The following is a 6,288-nucleotide window of genomic DNA, read 5'->3' on the forward strand; positions in this document are numbered from 1 at the left end:
AGGGGAATTTGGGACTCATTGAAGATGCGGCAGACGTGCCTTGCGGTGATTTCCCGGATTCCCCTTTGCTGACTGTTGGAGTCCCCCAGTCACTGGGCAGTGGGTGATGCTACAATATCCGGTGATGTATTGATGCTTTATTCTTGCTATAATATGATCTAAATATGATTTGCTATTCTGACAATTCTTATGTTATTATACTAACAGAACTTATTCAATAAATCATGTTTTGCTTTAATATTTATTAAACCTAATCCGTGTATTAGTGAGCGATTGTAGTAGTGTTAAAAACACTTTGTTTTGAGGCAAAACACTTCCACCGCAGCACTTCCCTATGGAGGCCTCCTCTGGACCCACTCACCCAGACCCAGTGGTCAGAAAGGTGTTGGGGTTGGTTTGCTTCTATATCCACTGAGCACCTTTCAAGTCCTCCCTAACCCTCCCTCTCTATCCTTCTCTTCTTTCCAGACTCACTGCATCCGGCTGTTTTCTCCCATTTCTCTGAGGATTGCAGTGATCTATTGGCCTCCTGGACCCGTGTCCCGCTTTCTTGATGATTTCTCCGCCTGGCTACCCTACTTTCTCTCCTCTGAAATACCCGCTATCATTCTCTGAGATTTTACCATCCCTGTTAATGTGAACAACCCGGCTACATCCCAACTCTTCAACATAACCTCATCTTTTGCATTAGCACAATGTATACCGCCCTCCACTCACTCTGATGGGAATACATTAGACCTTGTTTTCTCCCATCTTTGCACTCCCTACAACCTCACAAACACCCCCTTTCCTCTCTCTGATCACAATCTCATCACCTTCACAGTCTCCTCATCTTCAAACACCTATCCCTCCAAGCAGCCAACAATTACCCGCAGAAACCTTCACAACTTGAACCCGGCTCCTTTCCACTCTGCAACTGACCAACTCTATGACAGAATCTCTCCCCTGTCCTGCCCTGGCCACTGCTGTCTACAACAGTTCACTGTCATCCACACTGGACTCACTTGCTCCTCTAACAACACGAAGCATCAGGCCCCGACTGTTACATCTGTGGCAGAATGACAACACCAGACATCTTAAACGACATAGTCGTGCGTTGGAGCGATTGTGACATAAAACCAAATCCCAGCAAGCATTCACCTGATATAAATCTGCTTTCTTCACATACAATTCCTCCCTCCATGCTGCCAAACAAGACGACTGTCACTCTCATCAATACCTTGTCATCCAGTCCTCGTCGTCTCTTCTCTACTTTTAACTCTCTACTTTCTCCACCTCCACCCAGTACCTCACTCACTGCTCACGAGATTGCAAATAATTTCAAAAATAAGATTGATGCAATTTGTAGGGACATCTCCACTGCACAGACATCCATCCCACTTAGCATACCTTATACTAAACCTCCCTCAACACTTTCCTCTTTTGACCTCGCTACTACTGAAGAGGTCACTAAGGTTTTCTCAGAAGTCTGTCTCACCACCTGCCCCCTGGATCCTGTCCCCTCACAACTACTGTGCTCACCCTCTTCTTTCATCCTATGCTCCCTCACTCACATTTTCAATCTTTCCCTCTCTACTGGTGCCTTCCCCTCCCCTCTAAAGCATGCGCACATCACTCCCATACTTAACAAGCCCTCCCTGGACCCCACCAACCTGAACAACTTAAGACCCATCTCCCTGCTGACATTTACCTCTAAACTCCTAGAACGCTTAGTCTACAATCGCCTGAGCTCCCACCTCACTGACAACAACCTTCTTCACCCTTTACAGTCTGGCTTTCGCTCACTACACTCCACTGAAACTGCCCTACTAAACCTCACTAATGATCTACTAACTGCTAAAACCAATGGCCACTACTCTATACTAATCCCAACCAATGGCCACTACTCCGTATTCATCCCAAACAACGGCCACTACTCCGTACTCATCCCAAACAATGGCCACTACTCCGTACTCATCCCAAACAACGGCCACTACTCCGTACTCATCCCAAACAACGGCCACTACTCCGTACTCATCCCAAACAACGGCCACTACTCATCCCAAACAACGGCCACTACTCATCCCAAACAATGGCCACTACTCATCCCAAACAATGGCCACTACTCCGTACTCATCCCAAACAATGGCCACTACTCCGTACTCATCCCAGCCAATGGCCACTACTCCGTACTCATCCCAGCCAATGGCCACTACTCCGTACTCATCCCAGCCAATGGCCACTACTCCGTACTCATCCCAGCCAATGGCCACTACTCCGTACTCATCCCAGCCAATGGCCACTACTCCGTACTCATCCCAGCCAATGGCCACTACTCCGTACTCATCCCAGCCAATGGCCACTACTCCGTACTCATCCCAGCCAATGGCCACTACTCCGTACTCATCCCAGCCAATGGCCACTACTCCGTACTCATCCCAGCCAATGGCCACTACTCCGTACTCATCCCAGCCAATGGCCACTACTCTTACTACTTAACCTCTCTGCGGCTTTTGATACGGTTGACCATCCTCTCCTCCTCAAAAAACTACACTCTCTTGGCCTCCGAGACTCTGCTCTCTCCTGGTTCTCCTCCTACCTATCGCAGCGTTCCTTCAGTGTTACCAGTAACTCTGCCTCTTCCGCTTCACTCCCTCTCTCTGTAGGGGTCCCTCAAGGTTCTGTCCTTGGACCCCTTCTCTTCTCCATCTACACCTCCTCCCTTGGTCACTTGATAAACTCCCATGGCTTTAAGTACCATCTCTATACTGATGACACACAAATCTATCTTTCTACCCCTCACCTCACCCCTTCAGTCTCCTCCTCACCTCACCCCTTCAGTCTCCTCCTCACCTCATCCCTTCAGTCTCCTCCTCACCTCATCCCTTCAGTCTCCTCCTCACCTCACCCCTTCAGTCTCCTCCTCACCTCACCCCTTCAGTCTCCTCCTCACCTCACCCCTTCAGTCTCCTCCTCACCTCACCCCTTCAGTCTCCTCTCGCATTACTAACCTACTAAGTGACATATCATCATGGATATCACTCCACTTCCTCAAACTCAATCTTTCCAAAACTGAGCTCTTAGTATTCCCTCCAGCCCGTGACCCCCCCCCCCGACTTCTCCATCAATATCAATAACACAATCATCAGTCCCTCCCCTCATGCCAGGGTACGAGGTGTAATCCTAGACTCCCATCTGTCCTTTCAGTCCCAAATCCAATCACTGTCCAAATCTTGTAGACTTCACCTCCGCAACATCTCCAAGATACGCCCGTTCCTAACCTCGGAAACCACTAAGCAACTTATTCACTCCCTGGTTATCTCTCACCTTGACTATTGTAACTCCCTCCTCATTGGCCAACTCATCACAGGCTATCCCCTCTTCAGTCTATTATGAATGCTGCTGCAGACTCATCCACCTTACTAACTGCTCCATATCTGCCACCCCTCTCAGCCAATCCCTCCGCTGACCTCCACTCAGTGTCCTCCACCCCTCTCTGCCAATCCCTCCACTGGCCTCCACCCCTCTCTGCCAATCCCTCCACTGGCTTCCCATTGCCCAATGGATAGAATTCAAAACATTAACAATAACATATAAAGCCATTTATAACTCCGCCCCAAATTACATCACCGATCTCATCTCTAAATATCACCCAAACCATCCTCTCAGCTCCTCGCAAGATCTCCTACTCTCTAGCTCCTTTGTCTCCTCCTCCCATACTCATCTCCAGGACTTGTCCAGAGCTTCCCCCATCCTCTGGAACTCTCTACCCCAATCTATCAGACTATCACCTACTCTGCTCACTTTTAGGCGATCTCTGAAAACCTATCTCTTCAGGGAAGCCTATCCTGCCCTCAGCTAATAATGGAATCTTCTACTCCTCCTACCAGTCCATCCCCCACAGTTACAACATTTTGTACTACTAGCCCCTCCCTCCTAGATTGTAAGCTCCCAGGATCAGGCCCTCCTAACTCTCTTGTATTGATCTGTATTGTTGCTGTATTGTCTCCCGTTATATTGTAAAGCGCTGAGCAAACTGTTAGCACCATAAATCCTGTATAATAATAATTACCTCCTCTACTGCCATGTCAAGCAACCTCTCCGATCTCCTTCAGACTGCACGGAACTTCTTCTCTTTATTCCAGATCACTTCCTGTCTGTTCCTGACATCACTTCCTATCAGTACCCGACATCACTTCCTGTCTGTATTCCATAGAGAAGTCCTGTCTGGGTAGTAGAAATGAGATCACCATCTTGTGGAGTTCAGAGGAACTGCAGCCCCAGAATGTCCCATCCTTCATATCGGAGAGAGACAGACTACCCAGAATGTCCCGTCCTTCATATGAGAGAGAGAGAGAGCGAGAGAGAGAGAGAGAGAGAGAGAGAGAGACTACCCAGAATGTCCCATCCTTCATATCAGAGAGAGACAGACTACCCAGAATGTCCCATCCTTCATATCAGAGAGAGACAGACTACCCAGAATGACCCATCCTTCATATCAGAGAGAGACAGACTACCCAGAATGTCCCGTCCTTCATATCAGAGATCAAGACAGACTACCCAGAATCTCCCATCCAGGGGCGGACTGACCATTTGGAAACTCAGGCACTGCCCGAGGGCCCAGGATCAGTAGGGGGCCCCATGAGATGCCCCTGGTACCTTTTTCATAGGCTTTTTTTAGTTTGGGCAAGGGCACAGGGGCCCCATGATCCCCTATTGCCCGGAGGCCCCATGAGTTGTCAGTCCGCTCCTGCTCCCATCCTTCCTATCAGAGAGAGACAGACTACCCAGAACGTCCCGTCCTTCCTATCAGAGAGAGACAGACTACCCAGAATGTCCCGTCCTTCATATCAGAGAGAGACAGACTACCCAGAACGTCCCGTCCTTCCTATCAGAGAGAGACAGACTACCCAGAATGTCCCGTCCTTCATATCAGAGAGAGACAGACTACCCAGAATGTCCCATTCTTCATATCAGAGACCGAGACAGACTACCCAGAATGTCCCATCCTTCATATCAGAGACCAAGACAGACTACACAGAATCTCCCATCCTTCATATCAGAGTGAGACAGACTACCCAGAATGTCCCGTCCTTCCTGTCAGAGTGAGACAGACTACCCAGAATGTCCCGTCCTTCATATAAAAGAGAGAGAGTCAGACTACACAGAATGTCCCATCCTTCATATCAGACAGCCAGGCAGCTCTTGAAGGCTGGTAGGAAAGAACCCTAAGAGTACCTAAGGGTTTGACTAGAAGAGGAAAAAGTGCCAAGACACCTCCACAGGGGTAAGCAGAGAGAAGAAATATGGCACAACCCATATGGTGCACAAAACACCAGCAGGTCATAAGGATGCACAGGGACCCATGTGCCTAAACACCCATCGGTGCCTCTAAGCAAAACTGCCTACATCTAATCACAGAACATGGTCCAACAAAGCATCCTCAGCTGAGGAGAGGGGAATGGGGGGAAGGGATCCTAGATTGTCTACCTGATTAGGAACAGGAGCAAGGGAAGGAGTCTGGAGGAACTGCACATCGGTCATCAAATGAGAACTTACCCTCCAGTGACCAGGTCCCACAAAGGTCTCCAGGCAGACTCCCTACCTGCTGGGTGAATTAGCAGCAGGACCCAAGCATGATCTTCTTGCTGACAATGTGGAGAGCACAGGGCCATCCAGCAATTAAATCCTCCTGCCAGGTGGGAAATCAACAGCTTTCAGGTACTGAATCAGAAGAGAACCAGATGGCAAATTCTTATCTCCGAAGAGGACAGCATAGTGAAACGTAACACTCTCAGTGCAGTACAGCATAGGGACTAGGCCACTAGGCCTGCCACAGGGAAAACTCCCAGACCTTTCCATAGCGGAAGACTCTTCAACATGTGAGGGATTTCCAGTGGAGCTCAGGTCAGAGTACCAAGTCATGGAGGGGATGCTTGATGAGACGGGAACTGTTCTCAGGAAACAGATTGGAGCCCCAAGACTTTCATGGTGAAGGGAAGAAATACCCCTTTCATACAAAAAGGGAGACAGGTAATATCTAGAAGTACTTAGTCTAGAGAGACCATTTTTCATGTTTTGCCCCAAGTTCAGGCACCCAGGCATGAGGGATTGATGACAAGGACTGAGTTACAATTGAAAAAGGGAGTCTAACTTATGAGCGTAATCCCTTGGCACCCTACACACCCTGAAAGATGAGGGAGGGAGAATGATCCTGACTTATAATGGGAGGAATTAGAACCCTAAAGCACAGGTGTCAAACTGATGACCCTCCAACTGTTGCCAAACTTCAAGTCTCATGAGACATTG

This window comes from Staurois parvus, unplaced genomic scaffold (assembly GCF_062004578.1).
Source record: "Staurois parvus isolate SC_StPar_1 unplaced genomic scaffold, SC_StPar_1.0 ptg002260l, whole genome shotgun sequence".
NCBI lineage: Eukaryota > Metazoa > Chordata > Amphibia > Anura > Ranidae > Staurois > Staurois parvus.